Raw genomic sequence first — 19,184 nt, 5'->3', positions numbered from 1 at the left:
CTGGGGTTTTCTAATGCCCCAAGTTGCTGCTCTCTGGCCCCCTGCACTCTTCCACCATGTGGACTTCACCCCCTGCCTCCCCCCTACATGAGGACACCACCTCAGTCACTTTGAAATACCCATCTCCAGTACCCTCCCAGCTTTCAGAAATTCTTCACTGGGAGCATGCTCAAAAGCCACGTCCTTCTCTGTCCCTACAGTCTTAACAGCCTCTACGAGATTATCTGGTGTAGCTTTCTTACACTTGTACATCTCGGCGGAGAATTAGCTGATAACTAACAAAGCACTGCGGGTAGCGCGTGCGTCAGGAAGCATAAGCGATAACACTTATGCTATGAGAAACCTCATCCAGACCCTTAGGAAAAATTACAATTTTTGTTATTGGTTTCATCTGAACTCACCAGCTATCCTCAGACTACACAGCAAACAGGAATGTCTTCAAGCAAATAATTGGGGGGGGGGGGCATTCAAACCATCCTGTGATTAAAGGAAATGGTCACTGAGTCGGCAACAAGAAAGACACAATGAAAATTAAGAACAAAAGTCGAGGACAAAGCAATCGCCTAGAAATCAACAGATCACGTAAGAACAAACCAAACCAACAAGCACCCCTTCCTTCGCACTGAATGTGCTTTTCTGCATAGCAGTATTTCACGAGAGAGATTGAAGAGCTGGTGCTTAACGCTGCCCCTGGAGACTTGCCCAGAAGTTTTTACATTGCTCAGCACCCTGTGCATAAAAGGGCAGCAGTGGCGACACTCCTGCTGAACTCCCGCTGGCCAAGCTCTCTGGCAGGTATAGCTAAAAAAGCCATTTTTGGAAAATACTGCCTTTTTATAGCGTATCTCAGCGCAGACAGCTGCCTCACGTCTCTAGAAATAGCAGGATTTAACAGCCATGTTTGCAGGGACAGATTTTAAAGGTTCCATCTTCTAAGAAACAACCTACACATCCAGAAACAGGAGGCCAGATTTGTTTTGATATGGAACCCCCTTCCATATGCTAAGCATGCCCACGGATCTGCAAAAACCCAGCTCTGAAAATGGGATGTTCATTCAGCAACAGGCGACAAGTAACTTGCGTTTGCCTTCCTATAGAGTCTGTTCCCAGTGCAATCAGTGGCAAAATAGCACACAATTAGGCTGATATTGCCTTTTGCTGAAAATCGCTGGCATTTTGTAAGTAAAACTGTGGCGGAGGAGAGCATTAAACACTGGAAAAACAAGACTAATAAGTTAAGTAAAAATACCCCACAGCTACAGCTGATCAGCACCTCTCTGTTGATCCTCTTCGGATAGAGCAAGCCAGGATCAGATCCCAAATGTTGTTATGATTCGTTCGAGATGATAAAGACGGAGCCATGGGCTGTGTTCCCAGGTTGGTCCCATGGCTGCAAACCTCAACCCCGTGAGCCTGGAGAAGCCTCTTCAGCCACGCCACCTCCATCGTGTTTGTGAGTGCAATGGGCATAATGTTATTTTCCTACCTTTTAGCAATAACAAGCTTTTTTAGATAAAAAGCACCAAATTCCCATGAATTTAACACTGGAAGAGCTGATGCTGAGGATATAAATGGCTCTGAATGTAACAGGGCCTTGCAAATGCCCTGTTTTGGTACAACCTTTTACTAGCAACAGTTGGACCAGTTGTCTACAGCACCTTCCTCATTATGAGATTTATTTATTTATTTTTAAACTGAATGAAGGGGTACTAAAGACAACGACCCGCTGTGAAATGACCGAAATTCCCATGCAAACAACCCATTAGCAGTGTTCAAATGCAATTTAAATTACTAGTTGTTAAAGTGCTCCTCAATTTCATGGTAAGTTTCCAAGGAAAATTACATGCTATGTACTATTTAATTGATTGTTTTCTACTTCTTAACATCCATTTATTCCCTCCTCCTGTCTTTTCCTTAATTTCAAGGGGTGATAATGACTTTTCAGGGAGGAAAGGGGAACGGCTAACGGAGTTGAAGAGGGATTTACCTGAAGAAAAAGGATGTAGGAGGGAAGTGGCTGCCAAAAATGGGCAGCTCCGCTGGAACTCATCCCTGTGATATTTTCACAGTAGGGGTGTGAGACAGCACAGCACAAGGACTTCTTTCCTCCCCACCGCAGGCAGCCAGGCTTTCGAAACCTGATGTTTCTTTAAAACGTAGTCATCCCCCCCATGTAAAGCAATAAGCACAGTTAACTATTAGAAGACAGTGGTAAAGCAACAAGAGCAACTTGTTTCCTCCTCCCGGGCACGCTAGTCCTTGAATCGACACGCTCACTGGAGGCAAACAAGTTTTTCTCATTTGGGAGATCTCATCCCAAATGCAAATACGTAGTTCACAGGAGCAAATTCCCCCCTGCAAAGTTGACTGAAGAACTGGGCTGCAAGTAAGACCTCCTGCTGCTTGCAACAGCTGTTACACAAGAATGTGTATTATAAAGCTAATAACAACAGACATTTCTTAAAAGCCTGCACTCTGCTCAGATCTTAGGAAGGAGCAGTGGTACGATTAGGAAAGGTGCTATCTGGAAATTCCTAAAGTGACAATACATGTTGGGATCATATCACACACCAGCAACATATATCAACTGTATGAAATACTCAATACAACTTGGTTTACCTTTGAACAACCGATGCGGAAATATTTAGTGCTCAGAAAAGTATGACTTTATTAGATTAAGAGAGATGGGTTTCACAGTACCACTGGGCACAAGGCCGCAAAGCGCCCGCCTGTCTGCAGGAGCTGAGTGTGAACCATCACATGGAATCCAGAGATTTGCACTTCTCACAAATTTGCCACACAGTGCCTCAGTTTCTACACCTGCACGCCGGGATAATACAGCTTTCCTCAGCCTGTGGGCACAGGTTACTGTTTAAGGGCTCTGAAACCTTTGCCTACAGAAATGCAAAGTATCAGACGTACAGAGCCATCTAGGCTCATAATCTTGTCTCGCCTTCATCCCCTCCATGCCCACCTGTGCTAGCCCCATGCTATCTGGGGCAGCTTACCTGCTGTGGGGCATGTACACCCAGCCCTTAGTGCATGCTAAATCCCTCACAGCACCCGAGTCGCACAGTGACGGTGTCGCCATGTCACCATGTCCTGTGTGGTGCCGGCCCTGGATCGATCAGTGCAACAGCCAGGATGAAGGATGGGTTGTGAACCAATCCTCCTTACATGGGAGCTAAAGTAAATCCTCTGCGCTTAATACGTCATTAGAAGTGATTGAGAGATGCCTAAGAAAGGCAGGCATGGAGCTCTTTGAGCATGCTCGAGGTGCAGCACCATGGAAGGCTTCTCAGAGTTGAGTGTTTACAGGGTGCCAGGCTGCAGGAGGAAAAAAAAAAAATCTTTAGACACCTGTATTAATTTACAGGTCAGCCCTTAGTGGCTCTGTTCCTGGAGCAGAAGAAAATCCGCTGTGGATCCTGGTTAGCATCAGTGATCACTGGACCTGCCTGGGTGCTGGAGAACTACCAGGCAGAGAGACCTGGCAGCCTGCGGTCCCAGCTGTAGGCATCCTCCAGCCTCCTGAGCTCCCCCAGCCCTGCCCAGCACCCATCAGGGGCGACACAGGCGGCACTTGGGGAGGTCATCCTTCACAGTCCATCCAGCTCTAAAGTCATGTCCTCATGGCGATGAGATGCTGCACAGAGAAGGATCAGCACATGAAGATTAAGGGCCCCAAGGTGCTTCTCCCGGCATGCCAGAGTAGCACTGCCCTGAGCCCCGGGTTATGGCACCCAGGCACTGCTCGTCCTTGTCTTCCAAGAAGCAGCCTGTCCTGGCGAGCAGAAAAGGGGGAAAACTGCAAGGGGAACAGAACATCATCATTTCCAGTACTGCCATGATCTCCCCGAAACACCAAGCTTGACCACAAGCAGCTGGCGAAGCCTGGACACACCGCATCCAAGTGCCACCAGAAGCAGAGGCTGATCCAGGGCACGACCGAGCAGGGGAAGCACTGCGTGGGGAGGAGGCATCGCCCGTCACGCAGGGCCACGCATGCAAAGGCAAAGCACAGCGCACGAGGAGCAACACAGACTGCCGGCTTGCTGCCCTCCAAGGCTTTGCACCACCACACGTGACGGAGAATGGGTGGTTCTTTGGAGAGTTGATGGGCTGAGGCTTCGCGTGCTGCAACAGCTCCATATGCCTCCCCGGTGCCCTGTTTTCCAACCCATCACGTACACTGTCTGTCCAGGCTGTACAGTCTTTAGGACAGCAGTTCTTTCCTTTGCACCACTACCAAGCCCAGCCCAGCAGGGCCCTGATCCCAAAACCTGCAGTAATCCAAGTAGCTTGTTGAAACAACAAGGATTAAAATGCAGCTCAAGTCTGCAAACTCCCAACACATCCTATCCACAGGAATACACTCCAGCAGTCCCTTCATCACCTTTCGTGGCTGAGTGCTTTTCAGCTTGCCTCTCATCCTCGTGCAAACTAAGCCAGGTATCTTTCCCTGCCCAGGACAATCGAGCCGGTCTCACACCCCAAGGACCTGCTGCAAATCCACATCTCTGGAAAACCAAGCCTCACACTGAGTATTAATCCCTATTTAAAAGGGCAAAAGAAAACCAACAAGAGATTTAACTTTCTAACAAAGGTCTGATAAAAAAAGCATATGATAACAACAGGTTTGAATCACCCTAAAAATACCAGTTAGCCAAGAAGATACAGGCATCACTAACCAGAAGTAGGAACTATAAACCGTGTTTCACCAATGCCCCTTCCCAAGTAAAAGGGCAAAGCGCAGTGCTTTCTGTCTGAGGCACAGGACTGGCTGCTACGCAACCCCCGGCGCAGTGTTAAAAGCACTCTATACGTGTTACATGCTCCAAATGACAAGAGGAATGCGGGACGGTGGATCTCCGCTCCAGATTCCCCATCACGGTTTTAGCTGCCATGAATAAAACAGGAAGCCAAGCATCTTCCAGGTCCCCCCACACCCCTGACCGTCTGGATGAACTGCAGTTTCCTTTCAGGAAAAAGAAAGAAGGACGGGGGGGAAGAGAAGCAGCCAGCTGCAATACCAAACAGATTAAAAACTTCACACTAAGGAAAAATAAAGAATAACAGGAAAAACCAGACACCGAACCTTCATCCAGTAACAGCAGTTAAACTTCTTCAGGTCCCTAACAAATATTTAACAGAGTTAAATATTAACATTTGAGAGAAATATATCCATACGTTATGCAGCCTTTTTAACACACGCTCTTGCTTAGGAGACAGAAATCATACCTAAGCTATATTTTACTTGCTGACCACATGCACATATACTCGTTTAACTCTACAGTGCTCTGCTGCCTTGCTGCATTAACCAGTGAAACTAAAAGGAGGAGCGTGACTGAATGGGAGTTGGCTTAAATTATCTTTATACCTAGGCCTGAAGAAACATTTTGCCTTTGAGACCAATCCACTAAGCCAACTTTCCCTGCTACAGAAGGTTTCATTGGGTCCCTTGCTGTTGACTGGCGATCCACATGCCTGCCTCCACCAGCAATGCACACGCTTTGATGCAATCCATCTGACTAAACAAAACAAAAAAATCCTAAGTTGCTTGCTAAAGCAGCAATGATGCACTTACCAGCATCCAGGGAAGCTCCGCTAACACACTTCCCTCTCGAGCAGATCAAATTTGGAACAAGGTCCAGGAGCAAGAGAGAACTGAAAACTGACCACAACAAGCTTCCAAAACAAGAAAGGGGGGGAGAAAAAAAAAAAAACCTTACTACAGGAATTCAAATCCTGCTTCCACCAGACCCTGAGTCACCTCCCCTCCCTTGCAATAGATCAGAGCAATGGGTAAACATTTCCAAATATGGAGATCAAAACTCCAAAGGATGTCAAAAAAAAATCACCCTTCTCTCCCTGGCTTTGCTACGGGGATGACTTGTCCCTCTGGAGCCTGAGCTGAACACATCACTGTCACCAGCCCACACACAGCCAGGACACGGGGCCATGTGTCGCTGTCTTGACCTGCGCTTTGGTGGCTCCTGGCTCGGAGGCTGACACTGCATCTCTATCCCCTCCCAGGAACGCACGGGGAGATGCACAGGAGCTGTCGCCCCTCATCCCCTACAGCAAACCTCCCTCTTATCCCCTCAACTCATCAGCAGAAAACCTCCAAGAACTATTTTTTGGAGTGCACTTCAAAGGCAAATAGGCAAATTCAGGCTGTGTTTGTAGCGACACCAGCTAGGTGCCAGAAAATGCAAGGCTCAACAATCAGTCCCACTAGAGAGGTCCTGCTGCCAGGTCCCACACCGGCTGCTCACCTGGGGCAGGGAAAGATTCCCTGGCCGACTCATCCAGCTGGTGCTTTGCAAAAAGCATGTTATTTGATTTTGCTTTACAAAAAGAAAAAACACAGCTCTGGGGAAAGGAACATGCTGCTTGGACAAAGCAAGATCTCCCTGCAGGGACAAGGAGCTCCAAGATGGCAGCACCCCTCGATCCCTGCTGGGACACACAACACAGCATCCCGTGGCAGGCAGGAACAGGGGCAGCACCCAGCCTCCCCACCGCTGGGAGAGGGGCTTGAAGGTCAATGCTCAAGCCCATACAGCAAATTTAGGAGGCAGAACAGTTACACTTAGAGGGCACAACTGTCCTGCCTGCACACAGGAGCAATATACCTATGCCACCGCTCCCACGGGCATCGCTCCTCAGCTGCAACAGCCAACGCAGCAGGGAGGTGACTACGCTTGCCAGCATGGGACCGACAGCCTCCTGGTAGCTGCAGCCATCAGCTCCAGGAGCAGGCAGCCTCTCAGGAATGTGCAAATCAGGATGTTTTCAAGGGGAACAGGCTGCCTAGGCGATCCAACCAGACCAGAGTGATTCCCCAGCACCACCCACAAGATGCTATTGAATTTATAGGGAAGGAATTCCAGAGCTGACTCTGCCCATGTATGGCCAAAACAAACTGTAAAAAAGCGACATTATAATATATCTGGCTTTCACTGGTACTGAAGCACAGGCTTCGGGAGGAGCCGAAATCCTGCAGTGACAGAGGCTGTACAGTTACCTCCAATAACTAGGCAGAGGTCAGGGGCCCGTGACAGCACAAGCTTAGCCCCTGATACCACAGGTGACAGAAAACATGTAAACCTTTGCTTTAGAAGAAAACAAAGCTTTCTGCCTTTCTGAATAAGAATGACATTTAACTTAGCAGTCCATCACTACCGCTGCAAAAAATAAACCTTGCAAGGCAGCACCAGCACATCTCCATTACACTGGTAGTTATAAAGGCAGTTTTAAAGAGCCAACAGTACAAGTGGCACTAAGTGGTACACCAGGGCAACACCAATGCAATGCACGCTGGGACTAGCTCTCTATTTTTCTAGAAACCCACTAAAACCTCCCCCAGAGCCATGTGCCCCAGACAGCAGCCAGGTCACCAGGAGCGTTTTCCATGGTCAGAAATGGAGACATTCTGAGCACTGTAGTCATGGTGCTACAAGATGCTCCAAAACCAGGCTAAGAAGGGTCAGGTAGGTGCAGGTTTTATAACTCTGACTCAGTTTTCCAGCTCCTTGACAAGGCATTGCTTTTTGCAAGGACAAACAGCAGGATGAAGTAGGGAATAATGTCAGTCAAGGAAGGGAACAAAAGCATGGAGGAGCAGCACCTGAAACAGCAGAAACCCCCGTCCCAGGCATGCACCAGCCCTTACTGCTCCGGGCTCCCACAGCACAAACAGATCGAGGTTCTCCTTAACAGTTAAATGCCACTACCTCGCCTGCCCTGCCAGCGGGGGAAATATTAGCTGTGTCAGCTCGAGAGGCAAAGGGCTTACCGAACTGGAGAGGAATGCAGGCTGCAGTGGCACATGCCGTGGGGACATGGAAATGCAACCCAGGGGAACGCGGGCTGCCCATGCTGCCTCTGCACAGGGGTCAGGCAGGGTATTTTATGGCTCCTGGGGTTGAAACCTGGGACTAACGGCTTTGTGACCTTAGAGGGACTCCCATGCCAGAAATTAATATAGCTGTTAGAGGGGCTGGGAGGACAGGGGCCTGAGCACACAAGGACAAGCCAGTTGCCGGCTCCTGGCAGGCAGCCCAGCACTGCTTTTCAATAAGCACAAGTCGTACCCATCGGACCGGGAACAAGTGTGCATCTCCTCCAAGCAGCATTTGTGGACTGGAGACCCATCACACAGCTATTCCCCCAGACTCGCATTTCCCAGGACAACATGAGGATCTCCCCTCAGTTACCCAGCTGAAATGGGATTATACCCTCTTCCTTGCTACTGTGCTCACTTTAAACAGTGGTACCTAAGCACCAGCTGGCATTCAGTGTCTCTGCTTTAGAGCACCTTCCACCCCAAACAACAGAGGAAAGAAACCAGAGGGATGGACACATCCGTGGTCCGACCACAGCCTAACCAGGAGCTCCTTGCTATGTGGCACCGCAAGTCCCTCTCCATGCCATAGTCCTAACCCTGGAAAGTAAAAGCTTGGTGGGGGGAATAAAATCCAATCCAAGCCTCCTGCACAGCAGTACAGATCGTTATCAATCGGCCACCAGGTCAGGCGTGACTAATTTCATTTAAATGACATTACATAAGCAGGACGACTGAGTATTTGATTCATAAAAATGCCTTGAAGGGGCAGACAGAACAACTTGTGTGGCACACAGAACACAGGGACTGCCGCAGCATCACAGGAACACAGACCACGTAATGCAGACAGCAAGGACCAGGGATGCTCATACACACATGCACAACTACGCACACATATGCCTCCTCCCCCATCATGCACAAAAGCAGACTTGGGACTTGCAAACTGAAGTCCTGTGCAGCCAAAAGTTAGCACAACTGTTTGTGACAGTTCCACTTTGCAGGCAAAGGCAAAAACCGGGTGCAGAGGAGTAAATATAGAAAGAAGTCAGGCAGGCAAAGCAGGTGCTGGCTTGTAAAATCTTGGCCAGAAAGGCTCCCCAGGAGGCTGAATCTGGTAGTTTTGCAACAGTTCCACAGAAAGACAGAAGAGACAGAAAAAGAAAAAAGAGAACATGAATGCATATGCATTCTTTTATCGCCATATATAGTATATACAGACATTTGGTATATACACCCCCAAGCTCTCATACGCCACCGTATAGTATATACTATATATGCATTGCGCATCTTTGTTTCCATGTGCCTAGATTTGTACAGCCTGTGTGTATATATATATACGTATGTATGTGCATTTCTCATGCGTGCATTTGTCATTACCCCCATCACCTATCCGTGCGTGCTGTCACACAACACACCGCTCGACAGGGCATGCCTAAAGCCTCAGCACCATAGTCCAGGATTACTTCTGAACACCCACAGCTTCTCTCTGCTGCCGAGCCCTTCCCCACCAAAGCCTCCGGGTGCAAGCACCACCAGGGAACCACCAGTTTGTCTTGTATTTTCCAGTGATCCCACCCCCCCCACACTCCATTAGGAGAGGACTTGCAGAGAACCCTGACCAAGGTGCTACTGTCAGAAAAGCCACAAATCCTTCTGAGAAGTTGCCCCTCACGCCTGTGAAATGTGTTTACGTACCCGTTCTCACACTGCACAGCCTTGCTGGTGGGACGAACTCAGAGCGGGGCTTTTGGAGACACGCAGGGCTCCCCTGGAGTCACGACTTTGGGTTTCTTTCCCAGCCCTGCAAAGAGAGAGAGATACCCGTGTGATGCACGCCGGATGAGCCTCCCAACGGCTTGTCTCTAAAACTTGCAGTTTAACCCACACAACTTCTGGGAAATGCAGCGTTTTCCTCCCCAGCTTTCTTAGGCAGAAGCCTCCATACTCCTGGACCCCAAAAGCGAACATCACCACCTCAAACTGGGCCAACAACCAGCACCGGCTGTCAGCTGCCACAGCTTGGTCAACAACTTGCACCTCCTCAAGCCACAGCTCCTTTAATGCCCCTGGGAAGGGCGGAGGGTAAAAGGAGACATAAAACGAGGCATAAAATGAGAGAACAGGGTGAATTCATTGCTCATCTCTAGGGCCACAGGCACAGCAAGGGAGCCAGGAGGCATCATTTAATTCAGTTTGAAGCTCATGGGGTTTACCAGTACCACAAGCAGAGCTACCGCTGCCATCCAGTTCACCCCATTCTCCACCTCAGCACAGCCTTTTCTCTGAGGAGCTCTGCCCAGTTCGCATTGGAAACTGCCTCACTCTTTCCTGTAGCTGCAAAGCAGACACAACCCTTTCTTGAAGTGACCGACCTGGTGCCGTTTTTCCCCTCTGCAGAACACGAAGGCAGAGCAGAGGGGACAGCCAGGCCACGCAACCGGCGTCTTGCATGTGGCACTGCCAGGACACACCGCCGGGTGCATCCCACGGAGATAGGCGGCATCTGCATCACACGCTCCTTCCTGCCCCCGGCCAGCCCATGGCCAGCATCCCGCCCCGGCCACATCCTGGTTGCCCTGACGGCCCTATCTCTGCTCGTGACAAGCACAGGCTTGCTTTGTCATCACCACTCAGCAGAGAAAGTTACTGCTATTTGCTGCTGTGATGGAAATGCTCAGTTCAGGCTCGCGTTTGTTGTACCTGTGCTGCCCATGAGGGTGCACGTGAGCCTACAACGTGAGCGTGAGTCTACAACCAACGTGCAGCAAAATGCAAAAGAGTGCTGGTGGCTCACAGTCCAGGTCCCTTGTCCCTGTCACCTGGTGGGACAGCTTCCTGCCTACGTCAGCACCCCTTGTCCCCCACGCCATGCCTGAGGCTACAGCAGCCAGGAGAGAGACAGGACTCTTGCCTCTCCCAAGTGGTGGTAGATCTCCATTGCACCAACACCACAAGAGCATGATGAGGTCCACCCTGATCCAGGAGGCACCTCCCCGCCTCAGTCCCACAGTCCCTGCAGTGGCACCGTGCCCTGATTCCCCACAGGGCTGGGCAGATATAAAAGTTCCCCAGGACCCTCAGCGCTCCCCTCAGGTGTGACAAGGACAAATTCAACCAGAGACTGAAAAGGCCTCTCCCACTCACTGTAGGCTTGGGATGAAGATGAGTTAACTGCAGGGTTTTATTGCTGATGAACTCAGCCAAAGAGCAATTTCTCTCCATCCATCAAGGAGGAGACAAGTACAAGCAAATATTATGGTTGTGCATGTTTACTTTTCATTTTAAAATGATATAGAGTTATATACAATTTAGGTCCTTCCCACAGGCTCCTGGCAAAATGCCCTTCAGTCTTATCTGCAAAGGCAGAAGACAACAACATTCCCCTCTGGTTCCAACACCGTTTCAATTCAACCCACAACAGCACCTCCGGGAGCTCCAGGTAAGACAATATTTCTTGGGACCCAACCTGTGTTTAAAAGATCTTGGCTTGGGCTTGTCTTTCACCAGGTTTAACTCAAGAAATGTTTACAAGATCAGTTATAGGACCCAGCAGACTTGGCTAGTTGAACAGCATCTGTCTGGCTTTACTTCCCATGCCAGCTGATCCTGTCACCTTGTGACTGGGGTTCCTGCAGCAAGGTGAGCGGGACCCCATGTGCCCTACCCAAGCCACCCAGCTGAAGCCTGCTGTGAAACCACCCCCCTCAGCAGCAAGTGGGGCCCAGCATGGTCCCAGAGGGGCAGCAACCCACTGATGCCCAGGCACGCACTCCCTCCTGGCCACACATCCACAGCCGGGCAGGACAGGGACAGCCTGGCTGGTCACAGCAATATCCACCTGAGCCAGCCTGTCAAGTTACTCCATTTGTGACCACATTTCTTTAGTAAAAGGCTACAAAAGTCAGTTTGGGTCTCTGAGTGCAGAAACACCCAGAATACAGATGTAGAGGACAGACCCAAGATGCCAGAAGAGCTGCACATCTGCTGCAACACAAGTCATCAAGCCATGATGCCGCCAGAGATCAGACATCTTCAAGACATGGTCTCAACAAGCATTTCTTGCCGACAAGCATTTCTCAAGACTCAAGGCCCCCAAACCCCAAGATCAGCAGAGCTCCTCTCCGCAAAGTCCCTCTTCTCAGTTACCTGTACACACCCCTCAGCAAGGAGCACCCCCAAGAGCCTCGCACCAGAGAGGACTATACAGCGGCTTAGCAAAGGAATGCCTTAACCAGGCCAGCTCTGCTGGGGAAGCAGGCAAGAGATACAGATCTTGAGAGACAGCAACAAGTCCCAGAAAACGGGTCTGCCCCTCGCAGTCACACTCATTCCTGCTTTGGCTCAGGTAGGGAAAGACAAACAAGTGCACAGCACAGACATACCCAAATCACTGCCATCGATTCCAGCACAAGTCTTTCCCCGACTGAAGTCCCCAAAAAAATACATGCAAAGACTGTCCGTAAGGAGCCACCTGAGGGTTTCATACATCCCCCAACAACCTTTACAGCAAATATCCAGGTGCTTTTACAACAGAAATAGTAACAACAGGCAGGCTTTTAGCTCTACAAAACTGAGGTCCTCCTAGTTCAGAGCCACCGCAACAGATGCTCAGTGGTCTGTGCACAGCTAATTCTGACTTTCATCTTGCAACAAGAAATCCCAGCTTTCTATCACAGTCCTGCAAGAGAGAACAGCAGGAAAGTCTCTTTAGTAACACAGCTTTACACTGTCAAGCTCCCATCTGGCATAACTCAGTATGACTCTCTTGCCTCCAGATCACCTGTTACAGTGGCCAAGACTTCGGAGTCTGTATACACCTACATGTCCACATCTGCATCTTCATTTTTATGCTTAGCACAATACAGACCACTTATTTTTATGCACCATTTCAATAGGCAATTTATCATTTAAAAGTAATTTAAAGCAAATGCCCAAACAGTAGGAATCTGCTATCACAGTTAAAGCACTCAGTAGAGTCCCTGAACAAACTACTGGAGCACAAATTTACCAAAAGAGCACATCTTCCGCAAAAGATAGTTTTCTTTGTTTGTTCCTTCCAACTAGTTAAATTTAAGGTACAGCTCATAAAAAGCTGAGAAAGTGATTAGAAGTTTAAAAAGCCACCCCAAGCTGAAAGGAAAATAAAGTGAGAGGCTGAGATCTATGAACTCTGAAATCCTTAAAGACATGATGATCAAAACAGTCCGTTCACTCACTGTCTGATAATACTGATGCTGTAGTATCAACAGTAAGAATCAACACTTCTCAAGAAAAAAAAAGGCAATATAAATGTAACGCATAAGTAGAGTATGGAAAGCAAGGTTTCCTGTTTGCAGATTTAAATCTAAAAGCAGCAGTTTATAATGCCTGAATTTAAATATCAATCCTCTGGTATGGTTTGAGTTTTCTCATACTGTTCAGATTTTTCAGAAATGCACAGTTTAAAACCTCTGCAAGAAGCACAAGGTTCAGAGAAGTGCCGTCAGCACTTTCAGGAAAACGGGCATCCCTAGCACAACTTTACAGTGGCTACTTCAAAATTGAAGTAACCAGACTCCCCAATCCCTTTAAAAGAAAACCTTACCTGTGAAAATAATTTCAGCAAGTGCTAATTACACGTCTCGCATAACCGCCTGGCTGAACGGTGTCTGTTTTTCTGACTGCTCAAAAGTTGCATTCACTTTTAAATCTCGTTTACACTTGAAAGTAAGTCTTACCAATATTCAGACCTTAGTTTATTATTTATTATTTTTTTAAATCAGTATGGCTATACTTGTAGAAGCCGAAGCACAAACACCAGTTGAACCAGGATAAAGCTGCCTTGCGCTTAGATCCTTTGTTGCCGTTCCTTCATGGAGCAGATGGCTCAGCCTGACCGCCACAAGGAAAATTGTCATTTTAACCGTTCCAGTCATCAATTTTTAAGCGCAGACAAGCTCCCAGCGAGTCAGCCATCAGCACGAACTGACACAGGTCCCCCCCTGTATGATTGGCAGGTGCACGTACAGGTCCCCAGACAACAACCCTATTCAATCTGACCTTTTCACTTCAAATGAAACACACTTAAAAGCCTGCCCCATTCTGACATATGTATTTTTAAGTCTTTCCCATGCTGTGCCAATATATTTGTTATTTGCTGGCCAAAGTCCCCAAACTCAGAAATCTCACGTAATCTCCTCCACTGCGGGAGCCCTGCTCCTCAGCCGTGCTGGCCACCACCAGCGCTGAGGGAGCCGTCTGAGGCCTCCACATCCTCACACATCAGAAAATCAGACCCCTTGCATGCAAAACTCAATTCAGAGTCCAACCCTGACCTAAAATTCAGCTTATATGCATGGGTAGCTTTGCACTTGAACACAGCCACCCAGAGACACGGACTGATCTTGCTATCCCGGGACAATGATGCCTGCAGGATCTGGCTCTGACTAACAGCTTTCAATGTTTGCTTCTGTGCTTCTCAGGTTTCATTTATTAAAATTAAACTGCTCAATTCAAAAGTACACTGCTGAAGTCATCTAATAAAAAGATCACGCAAGATAACAAAAGCTGGAGACGTGTTTCCTCCGCTCTGCTGCCAGCAGCGGCACCTGCTCAGAGAGTCATCCATACAAACAGCAACAGCTAATACGCCTGGCTGCTGCCATTTGGGAGGCCAGATCCTGTGTCGGTGTAAAGCAGCAACTATGCGAATGGCGAGTTTTGATCTGCAAGGAAGCACACACCCCTCCTTTAGTATACTCAGCACGGAGCTGCTTTTAAATCTGCCGCAACCCCATGTGTCAAAATTGGCCATAATGGGACTTATCGCTTCCGAACTCCTGGTCCAGCCATCGCGCTGGAGGAAGGCTGATGCCGGCTGCAGCACAGACTGTCAGCTCTGATGGGGAAAATTAGCTCCCATAAAAGAGCAAACTTGCTGGCAGCCCCTGCACGCTGCAGGGCGCAGAGCCTGGCATTACAGCATTGCCCTATGGGAGCCCCGGGGTCCTGCAGCAGCAGCACACCTGGCTTTGGGGCCAGGGGACTCATTTTTATCTTTGCTGTCACGCTTGATTTTCAGGTTTGTCCTGAGGTTCATAAAATGAGACTAAAACAAGAGGGGGAAAAAAAGGAGCAGGAGAGTAGGGGGAAGAAGGAGAGACCACTCCAGTGGAATGGCAGCACTAAACGGATGAGATGCAGCTTGCACCAAAGGGATGGCATCCAGCTTTCCTGGATGGAGACTGCTGTATTATAACAAACAAAAAAATTATTTTGGGCAGGACAGATTTAAGAAGTGGCCGAGGAAGCTGCAGGACATCTCTACCTACGGCAGCCAGAAGCCACCCCACTGGCTCTCAGCTGGAGCCACTGGGCGATGGTTGGGGACCAACCCATCATCAGGACCAGCCATGTCGCACCCCTGTTATTTTAAATGCACGAGGACAGCTAGAAAAGAAGGGTGGCTAAGGAACGAGAGGAATGAGCACATCTATGCCAGAAAGGCTGTGGGTACCATGCTGGAGCGACCTTTCAGCAGCTTCCCGTCACTGCCAGCAGCGCTGCCTGTGATTTACGTGTCTGTAATTGACACCAGGATTGGATCCTGTATTTTCAAGCACAGGCTACCAGTCTCATGCTGTTCACACTCCCTCAGTCTACTGGAAGTGGAAGATTTTCAGAACAGCCTCATTGATTTTTTTTTTTTTCCCTCCCCCCACCCCGTTTGCTGTCTGCATTTCACTAAGCCTGGTCAGAGAGACCTCAAGCACGAGGGGGGCAGTTTCACTTTCTCACTCGAATGCACCCCAGCTTCATGATCAAAGAAGGATAATTGATTTCGCTTTCAAGTTCTCATGCAGTACCAGAGCATCCCAGAGCCTAGGTTTCAAATAAAGGATAATGTTTTGCATTTCAAAACCAAAAAAAATGCAGTTCCCCCCCCCCCGAGAAATGGCCATCCTCACCAGGCAGCACCACTAGAATGCTGCCCTAACACGCCTCCCACGTCGTTAAGATGCTTGGTCAAGAAAAGCAGACCAACAGCGACCAAGAGCACAAGGGAGCAGAGGAGAAGTGCTGTGCCCCAAGGCGTGGGGGTCAGGAAGGCACTTGGCTCTCCCCGCTCCCAGCCCAGGCTCTTCAGCAGTCCACCCTTCAGTCGAAGTCTTCTACAGCAGAGATGGCATTTTTGTGCACATTTGTTCAAATCTAAGGGGTTTTTTAATAAAGTTTTATTTTAAAGGACAATGTTCATTTAACCATTTTGGCTTTAAATGGCCAAAATCTGAAGGCAAAGGTCACCTTCTCCCTGGCTTGCTTGGGTGCCACCAGAACGAAACCCTTAGTACCATCGCGGGCTCTCTTATCTATCATCTTAAAACCATTTGTAAATGAAACTTTTAAAACTTCGAGCCTGCATGACCAGATAGCCTTTGTGTTCAAGGCTTCCATTTTATCCAGTTTTGGCCAGATCATTTGAAAATAGCAACAAATACCTGGCAATCAACTGGATTCCCCACTCCCATGCCCACTTGGTCAGGCTGAGTATTTTTGAAAGTGTTAGCATCCATCATGATGTTCAAAAAAAAGCACAATCAGCCAGGACCAGTAAACCTCTCTGGTTTAGAAATGCCTGTCACCTCCTTCCCCCCATCTCCAAGGATGACCGAGCATTAGATGTCATCTTTCATTTTTATACCTTAATAGCAAACTGCCCCACTTTCAGCTTTGGAACAAGTACCTTCAGATGGGATGAGCGACAAGGGGCCTCGAACACCTGTATTTAAAAAAAAAAAAAATTTTTCTCAGTGCAGCTGCTGCCCTTTCCAAACAGCTGGATCGAGAGGCCAAGGAAGTATATTCCTTCAAAACCAGAAAAAGCCCTGATGGGGCAGAGAGGCCCAAGTTAACATGGAAGCATAGCAATCAGCCAGCAGAGAGTGGAGCAGCCTCACCACCAACTGCTTTTCATGAAAACATTTTTGTTTTCAACAAATGTTGTTACAAACAGAATTAAAAAAAAGCCCTAAACTTTTTTTCCCTTTACAAAACAAGAACTGAGTTGCAAGCTGATGCTTCCCGCAGAAAACTCCATTTTGAGAAAGGAGCCATTTATACCAAATACAGATAAAAAATTCTGGAGCGATTCTGACAAGCCCTAATAACTGCTCTTACTACATTTCAAAACTAGGAGGACCACAGATGCCTCTGGATGCATCCACCTTCTGAACAAGAAAGTACCATTACTTCCATCATAGATGGAGACTGAGACATACAGCAAATACATTAAGAAGCTGGTTTATTTCCTAAATTACCCCAACTTCAGCTGGAAGCCAGGATCCTCATTGATTTGGTCCTTATCACCAAGGGAATAAAAAAAAAAAAAAAATTAGCAGAGGCAATGTTTCAGGCCATGCTTTACACTTTCCTCCCTGTGATGGGGAAATTGGCCTGCCACCGCAAAGCCCCTGCTCCCGGGCTGGGACGATGGCGAGGGCGCTCTGTGCTGCCCCTAACCCCGCTGAGCCACCGGACCTTCATGGCAAAGCCGCTGCCCCTCTTCTCCCCCAAAGGAGACCTGAACATGATTGCCACCACCCCTGGGGTGCGCGAGCCTCAGCCCGGCAATAACTAAAATGAAGAGAGGGAGGGGGTCTCCAGTGTACACAGCAGCATGACAACGGGAAGGAAAGGCGATCCTCATCCCCCGGCTCAGCAGGACTGCGCACACGCTGTCCCACAGCATAGCTGTCAAATGCCCATCTATCTCAGCACAACCACCTGGTAATCTGCCTGCGGGATGACACGCAGCTCCACACGCTTCCCCTACATGTCAGGGAGGGACTTTATCCCCCTTGAGGTGACAGCAGTGGGGACAAGGAATACAGGCATGCAGCCGTCATGCCGTTTGCCCAGCACCCGGCCCTATACATGTTCCCGTCCTCCCAGCTGGGGCTCGGGCTCAAGTAAAGGGAAGGCAGCAGAGCTTGGACATCCCTCCATTACCTTGTGCGGGAGAACCAGCCATGCAGGCTTCCACAGGAATTCTGCGGATTATCCTCCCCCCAAAGGAGCTTAATTAATTGCCTGTAAAAGGGGATTGTGATTTATCACATCACTTCTTTCAGCACAGTAAGTGCAAGTATTGTCACGTCTTTCCTCTCCTTAAAAATTAAGGATAGCAAGTCTTTAGACCCTGTGTGCCATTTTATCATGGCCTGGAGAAGTACATACACTGGACTTGCATTGCATTTCCTTTATTTTTTTGCCTAGCGCCAACAGTGACTATAAAACTGCACCCTGGACCTGTACGATTTGGTTCACTTTGGCTGCGTTCCTGCTTCTCAGTGGAAAGAGGCTTTTAGTTTGCAGAATGGCAAAGTTAAACATTAAACATCCTCAGCACCCTTACGGGACCTCATCAGTACTCACAGGAAGAGATCACACTTCTTCCCCATGTACCTGATGTTTTCTCAGCACAAAGTTTTCTTGGCTACTAATTCTCGGTGTTCTTTCCAAGGGTTTGCCACACGATATCCTCCAGCCTGCTACACCAACACTGTATTTTGGAAGAGTACACACCTATTTGCTTGAAACATTAGCTACGGTGCGTGGGTGCAACATCACACCGAAGGTACAAAACACTTGAGACCAAGAAAGGTCTTTTCGACCTTCTTCCACCTCACTGGTGTGATTCACAGGAGCACCTAACAGCGTAACACCACCATCGTACCTGTCCTTGCCTACTCCTACCCTACCATACTGAGCTTGTCAGCAGGAATTTTGTCACCAGCGCTGAAGCCAGCATTTATGTTATTAAGCCAAGTGTTTCTGTTTTGGTTTTGGGGATTTTTGGTTGGTTGGTTTTTGGGTTTTTTTGGTTGGTTTTTGGGTTTTTTGTTTGGTTGGTTAGTTGGTTTTTTTGCTTGGTGACGGGGAAAAACAGAAAGAAACTGCAGAAGCTTTTGGAGACAAAGATCTCTCCAGGACGTGCCAGCTGATATTTTCAAAGACTGACTTGGCACAGCATCAAGGAAGCCAGCACCCAACACGCAAGCAAGCAAGACCAGCTCCACGCCAGCCATCAGCCAGGCTCAAGGAGCGTTAGTGACTGCAATCAGGAAGAAGGAAGGAGAGGAGCAAAGAGAAAGACAGACTGATACTGCGCCTGTCACAAGAGGTACAGCCACACGCCTGGTCACCACGCAAGAAGGAAACACGGAGAATAAAATGAGGGGGCACCTCTGTGAGCAACTGCAATGTCTCAGACAGCAGTGGCCATGCACAAGTCAACACTCACCAAGACTGACCACGCAGCGGTGTGTGAGATACCACACTTGGCCTTCAGCCTAGA

At 48.6% G+C, this 19,184-nt stretch overlaps 1 protein-coding gene across 11 annotated transcripts in view; it reads right to left on the bottom strand.

Annotated features, from left to right (window-relative positions):
• LPP (LIM domain containing preferred translocation partner in lipoma) overlaps nucleotides 1-19,184 on the bottom strand; it is a 351,697-nt gene that overhangs the window by 317,218 nt on the left and 15,295 nt on the right. For 8 of the 11 annotated variants that reach the window (XM_082320729.1, XM_082320724.1, XM_082320725.1 and 5 more), the window contains exon 2: nucleotides 9,545-9,650. The gene's annotated coding sequence lies outside the window, so the exon portion shown is untranslated. Of the gene's footprint in view, nucleotides 1-5,587; nucleotides 5,689-9,544; nucleotides 9,651-10,221; nucleotides 10,301-19,184 lie in introns of those variants that run through there. The other 3 variants (XM_082320728.1, XM_082320732.1, XM_082320727.1) reach the window with 2 other exon arrangements.

The sequence above is a fragment of the Platalea leucorodia genome (genome assembly GCF_965183815.1).
Source record: "Platalea leucorodia genome assembly, chromosome: 8".
Classification (NCBI taxonomy): Eukaryota; Metazoa; Chordata; class Aves; order Pelecaniformes; family Threskiornithidae; genus Platalea; species Platalea leucorodia.
This window is presented reverse-complemented; position numbering and strand designations above follow the sequence as displayed.